We start from the raw sequence: 19,793 nt of genomic DNA on the forward strand, positions 1-19,793 counted from the left end.
ATACAGGTACATTGAATGTGAAGTCTATGTCCCCTGCACACACGTGATGTGTGTAGGATGCTGGAGCACCAGAGTAGCTATTAGTATGTTGGTGTAAATGGTGACCCAAGGAGCAGTGAAACCAGGAGGATGTAAAGGACTTATACAAAGAGCAGGGCCATAAGTCACAGGTCCTATTCTGCTTCCACTTTAAACAGTGTGAAAAGCTTTTTTGCATACTGCCACAGCTCTGCATTTATTTTCTCCATATCCTTCTAGTCAAATTAGATTTGTCCTCCCTTTGAGTGTGTCTAATTGCTCTCTATTTAACATGCAAGTGCAATGTTTTAAATGAGAAGCCTTGATTTGTGAGAAGAGGCATTGACGTTCAATCTATATTTGAATTTATGGGCGAACAGCCTGTGGACTGAGATACAAGCTGACAGAGTCACTGAAGTCCCCATGGAGGCTGATGCTGAGAGCCTGAATCACTGGTGTTCTTACCCTGATAAATGGATGTTATAAATACAGATTAACACAGGGGTGACTTTTGACTTCAACACATCTTGTTTGGCTGGCCTAGAGGTGGGGTGCACACTAATGGGCCTTCTTTGAATGTCCCAGCTTGGTTTGCCTTGGATCTCAGTTGGATGCTGACCTGAACCATTTCATGTACATCTTTCTCATTTTTAAACATCAAACCTCATGATTTTCAAAGCATCTCTTTGGGGCTTTAGCCAAGTGATTCCCATTAAAGACAACAGCAGTCACATAGTACATTCTCATGTGCAATTTATCCCAAAGCATCCTGGGATGCAGCTATCAGCAATCCTTCTGCTTTTTGGCAGTTGCCAATCAGGAAGGGGGCATGCATTTCCCTGCTGTGTTGTCTAGTGAAATACTATGCTCTGTGAAGTTGTTGAGCACCTGCTTCTTCACAAAGAGAGAAGGCTAAAACTGCTCCCTCATGTCCTTTAGATGCTGCTAAAAAGATAAGGAGGGAGTTGGAGTCAGATGGGTAATTGCTAAAATGAGCAATGTGCTAAGTGCTCCCAATTTTTGGCAATGGAGCTCTGTGCACAGTGAGTTTAATGGAATAAAAACATGAGGGAAAACAAGGTTTTGCTGTTGATGTTGTTGGAGCTGACATTCTCCTTGAGGGTGTGATGTCAAGCGCTAATGCAAAGGACTGTGCAGCAAAGCCCATTTGCTCTACACAATCTTTATTATGTGTAATACACAACTTCCAGAGCATGGTCTCCTGGCCCTTTATTCGTTAAGCTGTGGGTACCAGATGTCTGGGTAGCGCTTTGGTAGCGTTTGATATGTTACTGACCCAACAGTGCCTGATGCAGGAGCGTGGATGATGACACAGCCTATAAAAGTGAAAATGATACAGCGCAGTTTTAAATCTCATTTTGTAAGAGACATTTCTGAGGTGCAGAGGTTAGTTTTGTCCCTTGGATGAATGCACCTAGTGCTTTAAGGAATAGTTTGAGCATTTTCCAAGACCCACTTCTTCTCTGCTTCTTCTATAGGTGTTAGAGGTGCCCTGGGAATACTGCTGATCAGGCCAACGCAATGAAGGGCTCAATTCTGTCATAGCACCTGACTCTATTCAAGCAATTGGACATAAAATCTTATTGATGACTATGAGAGAGACTTGCCAAGAGATAATAAAGAATAAAAGTGGAGGAGTGTTCGTCTGCAATTACCTTAGCTGCTTTCAGTAACAAAAGAATGAATGATTTTGCATGCAAGTGAAGCTACACAGGGATTCATTTGGCTTACAGCTTTCTTTTCTTGTGAGTTCTCTGTACATTTGTCTTTTCAAAGTCTGTTTTTCTGCAAAGGGAGATTGACCATGACATAGAATGAGCACATGGTAATTTTAGGAGTAGCCTGACATGGCTTGTTCATCCTTTGATTTCGAAAGCACACCAGATCGAGCTATCTATCTAGTCCTTCTGCTGTAATTCTCTCCTTTTCTTGCCTTTTTCCCTCTTCTTGAAAATTACAATAGTAAAATTGCACAGGAGCTGAGATCTTCTTGGCTAAATTGTAGCACAGGAGTAAGCTTTCTGTGCCAAGACCTGAAAAAACATCCTCAAAGGATACAGGGAGTTAAGATGGAAATGCTGATACGACCTTAACTCTAGTGTCATCCACGGCAATGCTTTAATTTATCCAATCAATTTCAGGGCCCTTAGGCTGGGAAAGGATAATGCTAGGGATATTAAATCTGTCCCTCTCTCCAATCTGTCACTGGTGTGTCAGAACACATTGATTCTTCTAGTCCTGTTTTTATTAACTGTCTCCTCAGTGTGGCTTCTCAGTCTATCACACACTAACCTGCAATTGCTTGCTGAGTGCAAGACCCCTGCAAAACCTCAGGATTCTCTGCTGACCCCATTCAGCACTGTCAGTGCAGATGTGATGATCTGCTATTACCGTGTCATTCATTCCCGTGTTCCTGGGAATTGCCAGGGAAGGTTAGACTGGAAGTCTGTTTTGTCTTTACTCTCTCATGGAGTAGTGATACATGCATCAAAAAAAGTTGTATTGTGCCCAACAGTAAATGTAAATCCCATGGCATGAGGAGGGGATGATGATGATGTGTCCTGCAGGGTTGGAGCTCATCACCCTTGTATTTTGTCTGCAGCTTAGGTTAGTTACACATGCCATTCCTGCAGATGGCATTTCTAGCTTGCACTCTCTTGGGCCCTGGGGCAATTGCCTGGAGCAGTAATAGGTTTAATAGCTGCTTATGTGCATACAGCTCAGAGTTGAAGGGCAGGCACTTCCCAGTTTAACGTGAGTGTAAAAGCACCTAAGGCTTATAAAAAGGGCTGAACACATCCATCCTGTAGCTTGCTTAGTATGGCTTCAAGTCCTTTTTAAAGGCTAAGTCTACTTGTAAGCATCCTATGGATTAGTTTTTGAATGTAGTCACTAGATCTTAGATGTCCACCTTTATGGCCAAACCTGGCACACCTTTATGCCTCTGCATAATCATAGAATCATAGAATAGCTAGGGTTGGAAAGGACCTTAAGATCATCAAGTTCCAACCCCCCTGCCATGGGCAGGGACACCTCACACTAAACCATAGCACCCAATGAAGCACATAGTCATGACCATTAAAGCTGGAAGCCACATTCTGATCACCAGCTCTGTCCTTCTGCCTACCACAAGCTAAAGGCTCCAACCAGGCTGCCTGTCTCTGCAGTTTGAGCTGACTCTTGTTCATTTTGGTTTTAGAAACTGCCAGAGCTGGAAAATCCACAAAGCATCTTTCATACAAGTTGAAATGAATCAGATTAATGAAAGAAGTAAACTGCCCAGGGAGCTCAGCAGAGTCCACATCCAGCACACCCCACGTCACATCATGAGTCCTACCTGACTGTCATTGCCACCATGGATTCATCTAGTCCTGTTACTCCTGTTTCAGGTTCCCATGATCACGTTTACAGCTGCAGCATCCAAACCCACCTGCAGCTTTGAGAATGTCACCTTCTTGCTACCTCCTGCTTACATTATCCACAGCCCCAGAGTGCTTTCAAGATGGCCCCAGTGTTCTAAACAGTGCAAAGCCGGGTACTGGCAGTGGGCTGCTTTGGAAAGCTATGGATTTTTACCAGTATTGAAAACCCTCTGTTGTAAAAAGAGGTATTTTTTCCCCTTGGTAGTCTGAGGAACTGAAGCCTCTCTCTCTTGATTTATTTGCCCATAAAATTACAGGTGGTTTTGGCACCGCTTCTTTCCCTGTAGCTTGAGCAAATATTTAGCAGCAAATCCTCACCTTAATTTCATTAGTTATCTGCTAGGGCTGGAAGCCTCTGCAATAATGGCTGATTTTAACAGCAAAATAAGTTCCCAGTGCCTTCTCTTCTTTCAAAGGTCTTTTTCTCCTTTTACTTTGAGTCTGGTTTCAATTCCCTCTCCTTCACCGTCCAAGGACTTTCAGGTTTCCTTATTCTCATCTGAGATGGAGAAGCATAGGGAATTGTGTTTCATTACCATGCAATACAGTCTCATCTGGGGTAAGTTTCTCAGCCCACAAATAAACAGTGAAATGAGGTCCCTAATTCATCCAAATGATTTGTCTTTTTAGTGCCAGCATGCATAGTTATCACTGTGAAGATCAGATTGGGAAGAAAGAAGCCATCTTGCTTCACTGTACACATCCTAGCATGCATAATACACCAAGTGAGGACGGGAAGTGGAGAAGAAACAGCTGACTAAAGTCTTTCTGAAATGATCCTATTCAAGATGCAGACTCTTATTAACTGAAGCTCTTCCAGGGACCCCAAAGCAGCTGAGAAATCAAGATAGTTTTTCTGCTAGAGAAGTCCCTGCTGCCTGGGATTCTTATGAATCTCACTTTGATAATATCTGTGATAGTTCTGCTGCCCCTTTTCTTCCCTCCTGCTGCTGCAGCAGCGCTGGGGCTGAGAGGAAATCAGCAAACGAAAAAGACTCCCAATTGTTTCATTAAAAATGAAATATTCATGGTTATGGAGGATGATGCTGAGTGTCCAGATCCCCACTGGCTTACTGATAGCAACACCTGTGCAATCACTGCGAAAGCAGAGCTGCCTGCGAAAAAGAACTGAACAGCCAAATAGGTGAAGGCCAACTCAGGGCAGTCTCCACTGGCTGATGGTGCCTTGAGGGAGACCACTGCAGGTCATGGGTTTCTCTCATTACTCCGTAGTTGAGAGGGGAGAACTCAAGGTGACTGAAAAAGCCATTTCCCTTCTGATGGAATTTGACCATCGCCTTCCCCTTCTTCTTAGCCCACCACTCTGCAATCATTCAGCCACTGCTTACAATGATGGGCACTGGGAATAGTCTTGGTCTCTGATAGCAGTCATGTCCATGTCTGGGTCTGTCCAGGCCTAAAGTTGGCCAACTCTCTTTTCAAGTACTGTACTCTGTGGACTCAAAAGATCTCCACATTCCTTACAGAGTAAAAAGGGCACTGTCTGATCCACAGTTTTACATTGGCATCACTACCTCTTAATTTAGAGTTTGCATTGTCTGGGTATGCTGTTTGCAGCCTCTTGCAGCCAAGAAGCAAGACTTTAGTCTGATCATCCTTCTGGTTGCAGGAAGGAATATCCTGAACAGTGATCCCAGCAGCCTCAAACAGCTGAGCAGGGTAAGGTGTCAGATGGAAGCTCTCCATGACACCTCGGAGAAATAATGTATTTATTTTAATAGATCAAAGGCTGAGCCATAGCTCCAGGCATGGAGGTGACTCAGTAGCACTCCTCCATCCAAATGAGAGCACAGCATGACATTCGGTCGTGGAGAAGGCACATGTGTAGCACAGCTCCCCCCTTCTATCCTGGCCAGCTGTTGAGAAGTTGTGGTGTGGTTTTTCATCAGTGGCAGAGATGTGTCCTGCTGCAGTGGATGGGCTTGCATCCTGTCTGGGAGTGTGTGTGCATTCCCATTGCATTCATGGCTCTTACCATGGCACAGCTCCTCTATTCTCAGTGGCAAGACCTCGTCCTGCTTCAGAGGAGCAGGAACAGGCTCACACAGAGCAAGAAGAAGCTCACACAGAGCAGATATCCTTGTGTGTCACATCACTGCATGGTTTTGGTGGCAGTTGTGTCCCTCCCCAGCCATGACTGCACGGCAGGGAGCAGAGCAGCTCTCTCAGCACACACAGAGCAAGTCAGGGGAACCTCCAGTCTCCAGTGATGCCTTTCAGCATCACTGACAACCCCTGCGTGGATCCATCACTCTGGGCAGATTCAACACTTGTAGCAGCTTAAAGCAGCAAAACTGTTCATTTTCCAAACTTGACTTGCAGGTTTTCTTCTGTTTCTGCCCCTGCTTGTCCATAGCATCACAGAATGGTTTGGGTTGGAAAGGACCTTAAGATCATCCAGTTCCAGCCCCCCTGCCATGGGCAGGGGCACCTCACACTAGGCCATGTCACCCAAGGCTCTGTCCAGCCTGGCCTTGAATTCCTTGTGCCTTTCAAGGAATTCAGCCCCTCAGCCTTTAGCCCAGAGGAAAAACCCTGTCCTGCTGTACCCAACTAACAGGCTCAGAGGTGAGCTGGGTTTCCTTCTGGCTTATTTTCTGTATTTACAGGCATCTTTTAGGTAGCAACAGGAGGCTCTTCAGGGCACTGCTGGCTTTCCAGATAGACAAATTTGTAGCTATCATAGCAAATCAATCTCTTGCACATAGAATATCACTGCAAACAGGGAACACACTCCTTATCTAGACCCTCTTCAGGGACAAACAGGCAGATCAGAAGTTCCAGGAAAATGAAATACATCTTGCTGAGGCTGGATCAATGTGCTGCTTTATGGGGAAGAGCGGAGTGCAGGCTGTGTTGCAGGGGTGAAGGGGTGACAGCTGCTATCAAATCCTATCCAAATCCTGTTAAAAATGATGTGCTGAAGAGTTTGTGGGGAAGGCTCTGTGAGAAGAGGGATGAGGGAGGCAGAGAAAGGGATGAAGGTAGGTTTCAATGAGCAGGTTGTCTCGTTATCGCTCCTGAGAGCAGCGTGTGATCTGGATGGAGATGTGGTAGATTGCTGCGTTAGTGAATTTTAAGTGGGAAAAATCACTTTTGTAGGAAAAGCTTGAAGATGGGATTTCAATCACTGTGAGCACAGAGAGCACAGGCATTTGCAGAGTGCTGGTAACTAAATACCCAGAGGGAGGAAAGTTGATCAGTCAGGACGGTAATCCCAAAGGTGGGAGAACTCGCTTCAAGAGTGCCATGGGAAAATCACTTAGAAGATCCCCCACAATAATGAGGTGCTGTCTCTCATCTTCACTCCTAAAGGTATTTGTTGGTTTGTCTCCTTTTTAATAGGAATCTCATCTTCCCATACATGTAAGAGGGAATATCTGCAGAGAGCCTTTGGAGGCTAAATATATTATCCATTACGCATCCTGGTATGAAGAACTGACAGCACTGGGTGGACAAATCCATAAGCAGGTAGCGGTAGGCAGACAGGTAGATAGATAGAGACAAGCAGACAGGCAAACAAATCCTTATGTGCTGTATGCTTTACTTCTGCAGCTTGTATCAGCTTATTGACTCACTGTCACGAGTCAGTATCTGAATTTCTGCTCTCATCAGGAAATGAGTATGTGGTTTGGGGCCCAGTTGTCAGCACACTGACATTTAAAGGCTTGAGTGAAACCAGCTATTTGCCTGTCTGTGCTTGGTTGGAAATTCCTCCCAAACTTGGTGACTCTCAGCAAGTTAAACAGAGAATTACAGCAACTCTTGCAATCAACTGATGGAAATACAGATTTCTGAAGAAATACATTGCATGGGGGAATAGCACATCTCAGGTGGAAAAATAAGGGCTAAAATACGTTGCATGGGGAAATAGCATACCTCAGGTAGAAAAATAAGGGCTAACATCTATTTCTAGGCCTTGAAGATCAAAGTGGATGGGATGGAAGAGAAAGGTCTAGTTCCTGTAAGTAACTTTGCAGGCATATCCACAGTCTAGAACATGTTCCTAACTTTGCCTCATCTGACCAGCTGCAGCTCCAAGCTGAATTGCCTGGTTAGGTCATCTCTGCATCTCCTAATCATGTGTGGCATTAAACACTTACTCAATGAAACGCTTTTCTCCAGTACCAGTTATTAAGCATGAAAAGTTGATATTGAGCGAGGCCACTGAGCCAAGACAATTCAATAACTAGCAGGGAGCAGAGATTATTTCCATAGAAGAAGTTTGCTTGAGCCAGATGGAGCTCCCAGGCTGCACTGGGACAATATGACACATGAAGTTGGCCTCTGGCTTGTGTTGACAACTCTAACTGTGCTATCAAAAAGCCATCAATGAACTGGAGTGAGGAGTTGCAAGAAAGGACATGATAAGGGGGGAACTGGGGGCATTTTAGACAAAATGTAGGGAAGTGGTGGCTATAAAATGCAGCAAGGCATGGATGGGAGACTCTAAATGCCTCTGTGATCCTCAGTGCCAGAGATGGAAGAAAACTGCTCTATTTCTCCATGGTTAAGAGAAATAACCTGCCCTGCAGTGTGGGACAGGCTGGTCCACCCATTATTTTCTAGTTAAAAGACCTCTGCATCCCTCCCTTCAGTTTCAGAAGGAAATGCTTGGTGTTTGTGCTGGCGAAGATCTCCAAGTTAACCAGCCCTCCCCTTAGATGTGGAGGCTGTTCCCCAAAGCCGCAGCTGGAACACCAGAGCCTATGTCTGCCATGTGAGGCCTGCACACCAGTCCTGCCAGCTCTGTAGAGAGACACGCAGGATGTTTGTGCACTCAAAGACATGTTCATAAAACCAGAAAGCACATTTTGAAGGCAAGCTCCTTCTGCTACCTTCTCCTCCTCCTTTCCCCTCCTCTTTCAGAGTTGCTCCCTTCCCTTTCATTTCTTCATCTCCTTCTTGTTCCATATCCCATGCCTTTTCCTGCTTTTCACTCCCTCCATTACTAACCTGACCCTGAGAGTCCAGTTTGTAACCAGGACTGCTCAGAACCAGCCCCTCTGTGCCCTTACTTTTTATTCCATACTTCATGGGACCTGTGCCTTGTTCTGTGTCCTGGGATGCTGCTAACAGCCTCTTTAGGGAAGGAATTGCCATCCTGTAACAAGCCGGGTGGTATATGACATCCAATTATCCAAACAGAATATAATGTAATTTCACCCATGGGCAGCGCTGAAAGGAATGAATTTCCTCTGAGTGTGATGTATGAAGCATCCTCTGCTATCTCTGTTTGCTGAGCTTCTTGCTTTATTCCTACCTCCCCAGCAAATCTCTAAAGCTCAGAAGACGCTGGAGCACAGCACATTTCACAGCTGAGGAACCAAGATAAACCAGAGACATTGCAGCTTGTTGTTTAAATCCCAGAGCAAACAGAGGCAAATTAATGGGTCTTTCTATATCCCTCCCTTTCACTCTTCTGTTTGTCTTTCCTTTCTTGTTTTCTCTCCTCTTTCCCTTTTCCTTTGTTCTCTTCCTTCTTTGTTTCTTGTTCCGATAAACATGATTCATGCCACAGCGTCATTCAGCCTTGGAGGCTTTGCTTTGCAGCAGGGGAATGGCTAGGACAAGACAGGACAATTCAGGGATTTAGCAACTTGTATTTAGCCTGCTTTTCCCAGGGATGAGGTGCTGGTCAAGAAGAATGGAGCTGCACAGTGATGGGTTAGTTAAATCCTGAAGGGAAGGGCCAGCAAAGGAGCTGGGCTTTTTCCAATCTTACATCTCATAGGTTTTTGATAATAGTTTTAAATAACTTAATTCCTTCACTCCAGTGAAGAAGTCTGAAGCATTCCGGACTGACTCTGCTTTGGGACAACAGTTCAAAGGTATGGAGGCATCTATGGAAAGAGAGACACAGTTAACAAAATGTTCAAAGCACCTAAAGCAGTTCAGGTGTCTGACTGTGAACAGGACAGGGTCACAGCTCTTTGGATGCTTATTGGGATCTTGCTGCATGAGTCTTACTGGGGGATGCTTATTGGGGTCTGCATCATTGAGTGCCAACAGCCCACAGTAACTCTGGCCTTGTGTTTTAGCTCTGGCCCGTGGATGCAGCAGCCTGTTGTGCTGCCTCTGTGCACCAAGTGTGTGCCTGCACTAAACAACACATTGCTGCTCCTGAGTTAGAAACACTGAGCAAACCATACTCCTGAATGTGCAGGGCCTCAGGCACTTTGGGGAGGGGTAAACAGAGATCTGGGTCCTATTAACATGCTACCCTGAGCACTAAAACTTGCCTTTTAGCAGAGAGTTGTCCAGATATGAGCAGCAGGTTATGCCATGATTGATGAATCTCAGGTGTGAGGTAAGAGGAGGAGGAAAGGAGAGAGGAGTTGCTAAATAAATCCCTGGACCCAGCTCTGCTCTGGACCAGAGCACCAGGGGCTGCTGTGCGATTCCTCAGGCCAGAACTGGGCCCAGCTATGACACAGCTTCTGTGTTTCCCAGTGAAATGCCTTGTTGCAGAATGGAATTAAGGGGACTAAGGGTTGATTTTGTGTCTTTTTGATGCCCTAGGATAAGCTTTAGGACTTCTTTGTGGGCTTAAACAGCAAGGAGAAAGGCAGAGGAGGGAAGAAGAGAAAACAAGAAAGCAAAAGACAAACAGAAGTGTGAAAGGGAGGGATATAGATAGACCCATTAATTTTCAGCTCACTCCTTCTGTGAGCTGGAGGTGGTGTCATTCATACCACTGCAAAGTTAGAGCCACTCAGCACCAAGCTTCGAATGTGTCCTAGTCTAGCTGAGACCAGCTGTGGGATCACCACCATGTAACAGTGATGGCTTGTCTAATGAGGACCGTGCTGCTGGAAAAGGGACAACAATACATACTTCAGAGGGAAACATAAAGCATGTACACTGCCCAGCACTCATCACATAAAGGCATGCAAGTGGAACGCTGAGGACTCTTTGCAGGGCACGCTCAGTGTGAAATTGCTTTGGCCAGCGCATCATGCCTGTGTCTCCTCTCAGGCATTGCCTTGATTGGCATTGGCTCTGTGCATGGCACTGATAAAGAAGCCAAGATACCTCTCTGCCCTGCAGCAGGTTATTGGCACATCCTCCCCCTTCTGAAGGTTTAGAAGGGGGTGAGAGGAGAGTCTCCCCTTTGCAGCACTGGTGGGAGACTCAGGAAAGGCTGTGCAGGAGTGAAAGGAGCCCCCAGCACTGCCCTGCACTGGCAGGAAACATGAAAGCAAAAGCTGTGTTAATCCTTCTGGGCCGGGCTGTGATCGCAGCCTTTAATTGTAGGATCACATACAGCCTCCTGCATCATGCACCACATCAAACAGCATGCTCTGCAAACTCCAGCTGTATCCTCCAAAGCTGCTGCCTTCATGTTTATTTAAAAGAGCTGTGAAGCTTGGTTAAAAGTACATCCAATGGAAAATGACAGCAAACAGTGCTGAGAGCAACTGTGTGGATCCCAAAGGCCTGAATACAAGGGAAAACCCCTTTCCTATGGGAAAAGCACAGGGAATACTCAGGAGAGGCAGTCCTGCCAGCCCTTTTTATGTTTCTGTCTTCCTACCCTCCTCTGCCTTTCTCCTTGCTGTTTAAAGTAAATACCAACCGGGTGCTTGAGGCATCTTCGGCCCTCTGAAGTGGTGGTGCCTATTTGATCTGCCATTTGAAAGGACGTTGGCATGTGCTGTGTCTTTCCTGCTTCCTTGCTGCATCTTTGTCAGGGGTATAATTCAGGACTAATTAGCTCTCAGTGCTCAGGCCTCACACAGGAGCATCAGCACCTGGTGGACTCTATTTGCTAAAGCCTTTCTGAGGCAGGAACACGCCACTCTTTCATCTTATTGTACAAATAATCAGAATAACTCAGCCAAAGCCCCCTGGGATGCAGTTCATGCTTGAAACACTTCCTTCAGTGACTGGCAGCCAGAGTGCAGAAGGGACTGAGACCTCCTGCCTATAGATGCTGCCAGCCTTTCATCTGAATCCCCATGGGCTCCAACCCTTCCTAAGAAGCTCTGTTTCAGAACTGTGCCTCTCCTAGAAAGCAGCTGAAATAAAGATTGACATATAGGCTTGGGAGAGGTGGGATGGATGACAGATTGCCTATGTAAATGCAGTAGATTCTCTTCTAACTTTGTAGTTCTGGTACATGGTACATGCCCCGCTCTGGACTACATGAGGACCTGTTGCCTTTCTGTCAGGCCCTTCAACTCTACATGGTCTGGGTCACCCCATCAGCTCTGTACATAGAGAACCATGTATGCTCAGTGGCACTACCTTTGGCTCTGGAGTGCTTTTGCACCTCTGAGAGCAGTGGAGCTCAACAGTAAAGGTAACACCACCTCAGTCAAGCGGTTCTATGTGTTGCAAGGTTGGATCGTGTTTATGTCCATAAAGACTGAGATCTCTGAGATGTTTTTGGTGTGACATCTTGTCTCAGGCAGACCTGATTTCAACCTCTCTCAGTCCTTCCACTGTCAGTAACAAAATCCCCTCACACAAACTCAACTGCTGCCTTGGGTGATAATTTTCCTGCTTCTAATGTATGTGCACATTGAGGTTGAGTTACAGTTGCTGTGGGAACCATAACTTTGAGTTTTATGATTCAAAAAGAAGAAGAAGAGTATATTTATATGCTTTATTTTGCTTGTGAATTGACATGTTAATATTGATGCAACGGAAGAAGAAAGAGAAACAAACTTCTAAACAAAAAGGGTAACAGCAAGTACTGATCTGTTTATTTTCGCTTCTGCAAAGTTCCCCTCACAAGCAGAATCCTCAGAATAAAAAGGGGGAAATTATGAACTGTAAAGCAGACAAAGGGGAAGAAAGCAAGCAGCAGATAGCTGAGAGGTTAAATTATGTGGTTGCATTTGCCAGCCATAGACAGCAACATGCTGGGAACCTTTGTCTAAAACCAGCAATAACTTGATGAACTGAGATGGGCAGAGCCCAGAGCTTATTGTGGGCAAATGGAATCATGCTGCTGTTGCTGCTCAGGGAATTATGCAGGGAAACAAAACAGGCACTGAAAAGCACATGGGGGAGACATGAATCCGTTTATGGTGTCCCCCCACCGCCCTGGGGATGCTCACAGGCTTGTGGATTTAAAGCAGAAAGGTTTGTTCCTCACAGGCTCGGAGGAACTGCAGAGTGTTTGCAGCAGGCTCGAGTAGAAGACTGCATTACACTCTGTCTTCCCATTCCTCAGAAAGAGAAATCTGCTTTTGGTCTTGTACTGGTGTTAAGTGAGAAGGAACTTTCTTCAAGTTAATGGTGTTAGATGGGATAAATCAGAAGTAACAGGGGAGAACCAGGCTGTGCAGTGTACTACACCCGTGTCTCGCTGCCCAGCAGCAGCCAGTAATGTGTCCTAGTCACAAGTTAATATGATGTAGGATGCTAAAGCACGTTCTGTGTACACCAGAACCTTTCCCACATGGCTACTTCTGCTGAAGCCACAAAGTTATCTCTTCATTCAATTCTCTCGGATTTGAAAACACCCCCTCCTTTCCCTCCGCAGCCCACAGCCACTCTGCACTGGCCACACTGCCCACTGGGATCTAGGTTGTTAGAGCTGGTGTCCCTGAGCTGATGTCCCTAACTGATGTGAAAGCACAAGTCACTTCAAAAGCATGGCAAGCCTCTCACCAGCCTGGGAAGAAGATGATTAAAAAGGACCGGAAAGGCAAAATCAATCTGGCCCCTTCTGAAAGTTGTTTGGGTGCACAAAACCAAAAGCAAACATTAGCAAGCTTCAGCTGGGCTTAATATGTGACAGAAGTAGCTTTGTTTCTTAAACACAGAGCAGGGATTTGTTTCCACGGCAGACAGTGATGGCTGAGGAGGAATCGCTCCAGTGTGTCAGATAAATAACATGTGTTTCTAACATTATTTTTCACTCCAAAGCTCAAAGAAGTCATAATGGCCTTCAGGACAATCAATCTGGAGAGCAAGTTATGGATTTAACATGTTAGCCCCTGGACAGCTGCTGGGAGAGAGATATTAAATGGCCATTCTAGTGGATTAATGGCTTCCCAAGACGCACATGTCCCTGCTTGGCTAGGCTCTGACCCCGCTGTGGGGAAGGCACTCAGAAGACTCCTGTGGAGCTCACTTGCAGCCCCATGCACACATTCTAGGAGCAGCTCCAAATCTTGTTGTTTCAGTGTATTCACAGGATCGCTGTTTTCCTGGGAGCACAGTATGTGGACATTTACAGATGTAACCTCAGAGAAACCTCGGGAAGCAGTGAAGCATTGGAATACCCATGGGAATCAGACACATGCAGGCAATATGTGAGTTACCTGGTGCAGCGCAGTGTCTCACTCAGCACTTACTGTCAAGGTCCTCAGTGGATATATACTAGTCCAAATCCATCAGATTCACTGGCATTACACTGACCACACTGACCTACACCATGAGAGCCAGTAACTGTGGTCTCAGATGGAGTTAAAGTAGTTGCTGACTATGAGAAATCTCTCATCAAGCTCAGCTGGATGTTGATAGAGCAGGTGACTGCAAGGAGAGAAGTCCAGCAAGATCTCTGCATCTCCTCCTGTAAGGCATGAGCAAGGTTTGGCCAGGCTATTTCTGTTCTTGCCTGTCAAATGTGCTAATTCTCATTTCCTTTGCATCAATAATGGCCACAGCAAATATTTGATTTCAGTGAAATGTGAAAGGAAAGGAAACTGCTTCCCCTTCCTGGCTCAGGGTGAGCTGGATGCGAGTTGGATCCGAGGAGATGGGGAGACAGCTGGGGAAGCAGCTCTCACAGTTTGTGGATGAAGTGGCATGAATATGTACAAGACTGTAATTGGCTCCCACACGTAACCAAGGTGCCTGAAGGCCCAGGTGTCCTGGCTAATTGTTGTAGACAATTAATAACTTCGATTCTATTAATTCCATATCGTGCTGTGCCACTCGTTAGAAGAGCAGAGGGAGATTCTCTGTAAACACTGCTTGGAGATAGGGAGCGTTTGGGGATCCAGGCTCAGGAGGTCGCATCTGGGCTGGCACCATTCTTGGCTCTAACAGCAACAAAGAGTCATCATAAATCACAGCAACAGCAGGAGACAGCGGCACTCTGTCCATCAGCCTCTGGACGTGTTCTGGGGTCACAGTGAGGGAGAGCTCTCACCCTCTTGCTCCTCTCTGGAAACAGGAGCTGGATAATGAGTTTGTGTGTTTAGTAAAGCATAGAGTAGATCAAACCACATCCTTGTCCTGTGACCCTGCTTTCGCATGGACCTTTCTTGTGATGATCAGAATCCCAGAAGTCAGAAACATAATCAGACAGCATCATGTCCCACCTGCAGGCATCTCCTGCAAGCTGGATGCTTAGTGGTGCTGTGTGACTTCCTGAAGCACACTTGAGGCCTTCATGGTAACCTGCCACTAAAATCGAATCTTCTTGAGAGGAAACACCAGTTAACTGTAAGAAGGGGATGTGGTAGCTACCCAATTTGGTCTCTGATGCAGGGCCTAGAGTAGATGCAGTGTATGTGGGAGGACTCACACAGGCATAAGCAATGCCCCCCTGCATGCCCTGGGGAAAGCTGGTATCACTCTGGAGCCAGACTGTTTTAGAAGTAACCTGAGCAGTGATGGACCCGGGTTGTCAGAGTGTAATAAAGCTCACTTTATTGGGTTTAATGCACTTCTCACAGCAGCATTCATCAAAAGCAAACAGCACCTGAGAGAGTGCAGCTCCCCTGGTGCTTGAGCACCCAGGAAATGGATGGTGCTCCAAGCTGAGCTTTTGCAGGCAGCATGGAGCACATTACATCTGGAAGCAGCCGGCTTTTTATGGTGTACCATCAAGCTCCTCCACAAGCTACCTCTATCTTCTCCTTCCTCCAGCATTCATGTTCTTGGGCTTGCTGGGGTTTTGACTGCACCACTTCAGTGACTTTCTGTCTCCTGTTTTAAGTTTCACCTTTTCCATTCATTTCTTTCCTGGAGTTTCATGCCAGACAGAAGAAAGTTCCTCCTCTGCAATTTTTCTATCCGCCTTGCACAAACCTTATAGCAACGATTATAGGTACCAGCCCTACGCCATTGTTTTCCTCTTCTTTTGTACCGTTTTTAACCCCTTCACCTGCCTCCTTTACTCGTTTTTATCTATTCTCCTTCCCATTCCACATGTTCCCCTGCTTGTTCACTGTCCTTTCTGCTCTTTTTGACAGCAGAAGAGGTTCTGCAAGACCATGGTCCTATCTCTGAGGGCTGAATGGGGCTCAAGTGTCCCCCAGAGTGATGCCTCAGCTTGGATTACAAGGGGCATGCCGGGTGCCCTGGTTTGTGAGCTACATTGGATGGTTACAGAGATCCAAATAACTGCAATTCTAAAATATAACTGCAGGGAAAAATGGGAAATAATTATAAATGACTGAATGTAACAGACTGCTGATGGGCACTGGTGGAACTTTAATCTCTGGGCCTTATTAAAGTAAACACATCATTGCCACCCACCAGCTCTGGCCATTCTCACTGCTTTGCCATCTGCTGCAGGACGGCTGGATGGAAGCAATTGCCATAATTTGCAGAATGGCCTCATGCAAAGCACAGTAGGAAGGCTGCTGATAGTTTCTGGTCTTCTGGCTCTGAGGATACAAAGCTGGGCTTTCACTATAGGCAGAGGATCCAGACTACTTCATTCTGTCTCTTTTGAGTTTCAGAACTTGCAGAAGTTTTCCAGGCTTTGATGAAACTCTCTTCATTGTTCCCCAGGGACAAGGAATTTCCAAAGCATCCCATGGATTGCAGCTTCAGCCAAACAGCAGCACCGGAGGCAGTCTGGGAAGCAAAATAAACAAGTTAACACCTAAGCCATACACACTGTTCGAGCTTAATGCAAATAAATCACACAGGTATTAAGTTCAGCTCTAAATCCCTCTCTCCATCTTCCTGTCTTTTATGTGGTCTGTTTCTTACCTATTTTACCAGTCTGCCAGTCTGGGTTTATGTACAGTTTAGCTTGCTCCTATGGTTGTGTCTTGTCTGCCTGCTTCCCTGGTTAAGCTTCTCACTTTATCCTAATAACACTGTGTTGGTAAACAGGGGCATGCCACCAGAAGCAGCTGCAAAAGGTACTTCATCAGCCCCGTCTCCCAAGGGATATTCTGCATTCCTAGAGAGCAGGGGCTCTTTTGCAGGGATGGTTCTAGTTCTCAGCTAAACTGAGGTCATCACTTCCACCCCGGAGCCAGCACAGCTGGATCTGTCCCCACACGGCCATGGCTGCAGTTCGCAGCCTTCCATATGGACACAAACCCACTGACAGTGGTATGTATGGTGTATATATGGTGAATGATGTGGAACCACCCCAACAGAGCAGAGTTGGGGCAGAGCCTGTCAGAGCCTGAAGCCATCCTCTTTGGCAAAAGGCAATGCACATCTGCCTGCCTGCACTGCAGTGCTCGGACACACACAGCGTCCCCTTTCCTTGCTCTCAGAAAGAACCAGACCAGCCATTAGCTGCCTCACCCACAGGATAGAACAGCCTTTCTCCACATCAGTAGTTCAAGCAGGCTGCTGTTTGGGTGGAAACATCTGCACAAAGCAAAATACAAAGCTTCACTGAGAATAGGTGGAGGATTTCAACTGCACTCCGATTGCTTGGGGTATGAAAACAGCACAAGCTCCTATTCTGTTTCATCATCTAAGGCAGGATGCTTTTCTTGGCTAGGTGGAAAGACCCAGAGATGAAAGGCACACTTAGATGCTTAGCTTCCCAAAATATAGCTGTTGCTGAGATAACTGTGTGCTATTTAGAGGGGGGACAAAAGATTTATTTGCCAAGTGGATACCATATAGACCTCTCTGCTATTGCATGTTTGAATAGACAGGTAATGAGTCATATGCTCCATTGCTAGGAACTGGCCAAGCTTTTGAGATCAGAATAGAACAGGACTGATTTATGGCAGCTATGAATTTGGTCCCTGTTTCCTTCCCACAGTTAATTTTTTCCACACAGTGGTAACATTAACAGGAAAAATACCTGATATAAATGTGGGGAATTTGAATGACAACTTTTCTCCCATTAATCATCAGGCTGGAATGTGCCCTGCATTTGTTACGTGCCCACTGGAACATTTCCCACATATTGTTCTCAGTGATTTACATCAGGAGAGGGAGGTTTGGTTTGGAGAAATCCTTTTGCTTGCCAGGAATTTCTGACCTAGAACCTTCCTAGGAATTTTCTGGTTTTCAGGATTTTTTTGCATTCTGGTGATTTTCCAACCATAATTTCTCCAAATCCTCCTGGTTCTCCAGCAGCTGAAGATTCCTGGTGTTTCTGAAGGGGTAGTGGCTATGCACATTTGTTTCAGTGTGTGAATGGGTTAGTTTGATAGTTGCCCAAAGAAGCTGTAAATGCTCCATCCCTAGCAGTGTTCAAGGCCAGGCTTGGGCACCATGGTCTAGTGTTGAAGTATCCCTGCCTGTGGCAGGGGGTTGGAACTGGATGATCCTAAGGCCCTTTCCAACCCAAACCATTCTGTGATTCTATGATTTCTTGTCCTCCTTTTTCCCTGATTCTTATTATGTCCTGGTTTCCTGGAGCAGGCATTTCTCCCACTTGATTCCTTTTTACTGCCAACACCAATAGGCAAAACCTTCTGAATGTCCCCACTGATGGGGAAGGAGTAAGAAAGGTTGCTTTGCTTAAGAGTATTTTATTTTTATTGCTCCAAAAAGAGCTATCTGCAACCCCAAATATTTCAGCTTAAACTAATATATATTGGTTCCAGACAGTGCCTCTTACAGATTTGTGCTTCCAGTGAAGAGCTGACATTCTGCTGGTACAGTAGAGCATTTTTTGACATCTTTATTCCCATTTATGTACTTAAAAACAAATGGCCAGGTCTGAAAAGCTTTGAGCACTCACAAATTCTGTTACACACAGTGGGAGCTTCGGGTCTGATGCTTTGAGTTGCCCAGAGAAGCTGTGGCTGCCCCATCCCTGGTAGTGCTCAAGGCCAGGTTGGACACAGGGGCTTGGAGCAAGCTGCTCCAGTGGAAGGGGTCCCTGCCTGTGGCAGGGGGCTGGAACTGGGTGAGCTTTAAGGTCCCTTCAACCCAAACCAGCCTGGGATTCTGTAACTCTATGAAACACAGACTTGAAAACTGGCCTTCTGGCATGAGGGTTTGAACATCTTGGCTTTTCATTATTGGAATGCCCTGACTTTTCCCCACTGCGACTGCTTCTCCTTGTGGTGTATTCCTCCTTTGGGATCTTGCCTTCATCAGAAAGATGATTTCTGAAATGCATCAGGACACAGAAGGCTCTGGATGATTGCTGTCTGTGACACACAAGAGGACTGGAGACTTCTGCTACATGAAGGTCAGGCAGCTGCTGGGGCATTTCTGTCAGGGAAAATGGAGTTGAAGAGCTCAGTTAACAGCTCTCTCTGTGGTGTTGGGGTGGCTCAGGGGACCGGTAATGGAATATAGCACTTTTTGCCTCTGCTTTAACAGTTAATATCCTCTCTGATGAGTAATAAGTGAAGGCTGGTGCCAGCTGACTGTGATTTTTGGCCTCTTCGATGTGACCTTGTGGAGTGAACTTAGCCTCTAAATGCCAGATTCAGCAGCCTTCCTTCAGTGGGAGGAAGCATTGCAGGCGAGCTGGGAGGAGGTATGTGCAGGCTGCGGGTGGCAGAGCACAGCACTGAAGAGCCAAGTTCAGAAATCACCAGTTTAACCTTCCAGGTTCACTAACACTGGGCTCAGAGTGTGGTGGAGGCAGCTGGTAAGAAGAGGCAATAGTGGACAAATATATGGCACCCTAAAGCCCTCCCAGCACCAGGCTGCACAGAAGGGAGCAGAAGGCTAGAGGAAAGCCAAGGTAGAGATAACTGGAGTGACCTATTCGAGATCTCAGAGTGGATCCTGGAGAGCCAGGAACAGAGGGGTCCTCTGGGCTGTGATGTGCCTCAGACCATCCCCCTCTTTATAGACTGTTATTGTGTTTATACCTTTAATAATGTGAAGAAAATCTATCTACAGCAAAAGTTCACTTATTATGTCCCCCCTGCCATGTTCAACTGCTACTATCATCTGTGTGGTAGAGTCCATTCAGGGACAGCTCTTCAACTAGAGGGCAGGTAAAATGGTATGAGATGCTCTGCAGGTGGATGTGAAAGAGTTGAATTTCAGAGGGGTTTCTGCAGATTCTGGGGCTCAAGGAGGGGTCCAGCTCTATAGAAAAATTCAAGGGAGACATAAAGCCATAGATGAACTAGGGAACAGGAATAGGAATAGGGAGTAAGAAGGAATAGGAATAGGAATAGGAATAGGAATAGGAATAGGAATAGGAATAGGAATAGGAATAGG

At 46.0% G+C, this 19,793-nt stretch overlaps 1 protein-coding gene across 1 annotated transcript in view; it reads left to right on the forward strand.

The window, feature by feature from the left end:
* Nucleotides 1-18,606: 18,606 nt before the first annotated feature.
* Nucleotides 18,607-19,793, forward strand: part of DISP3 (dispatched RND transporter family member 3) — a 42,982-nt gene continuing 41,795 nt past the window's right edge. Inside the window, exon 1 of the mRNA XM_061347995.1 lies at nt 18,607-18,801. The gene's annotated coding sequence lies outside the window, so the exon portion shown is untranslated. The remainder of the gene's footprint in view (nt 18,802-19,793) is intronic.

The sequence above is a fragment of the Neopsephotus bourkii genome, unplaced genomic scaffold (genome assembly GCF_033783945.1).
Source record: "Neopsephotus bourkii isolate Nb327-2 ecotype Australia unplaced genomic scaffold, CSIRO-AGI_Nbou_v1 NB_333, whole genome shotgun sequence".
Taxonomy (NCBI): domain Eukaryota; kingdom Metazoa; phylum Chordata; class Aves; order Psittaciformes; family Psittacidae; genus Neopsephotus; species Neopsephotus bourkii.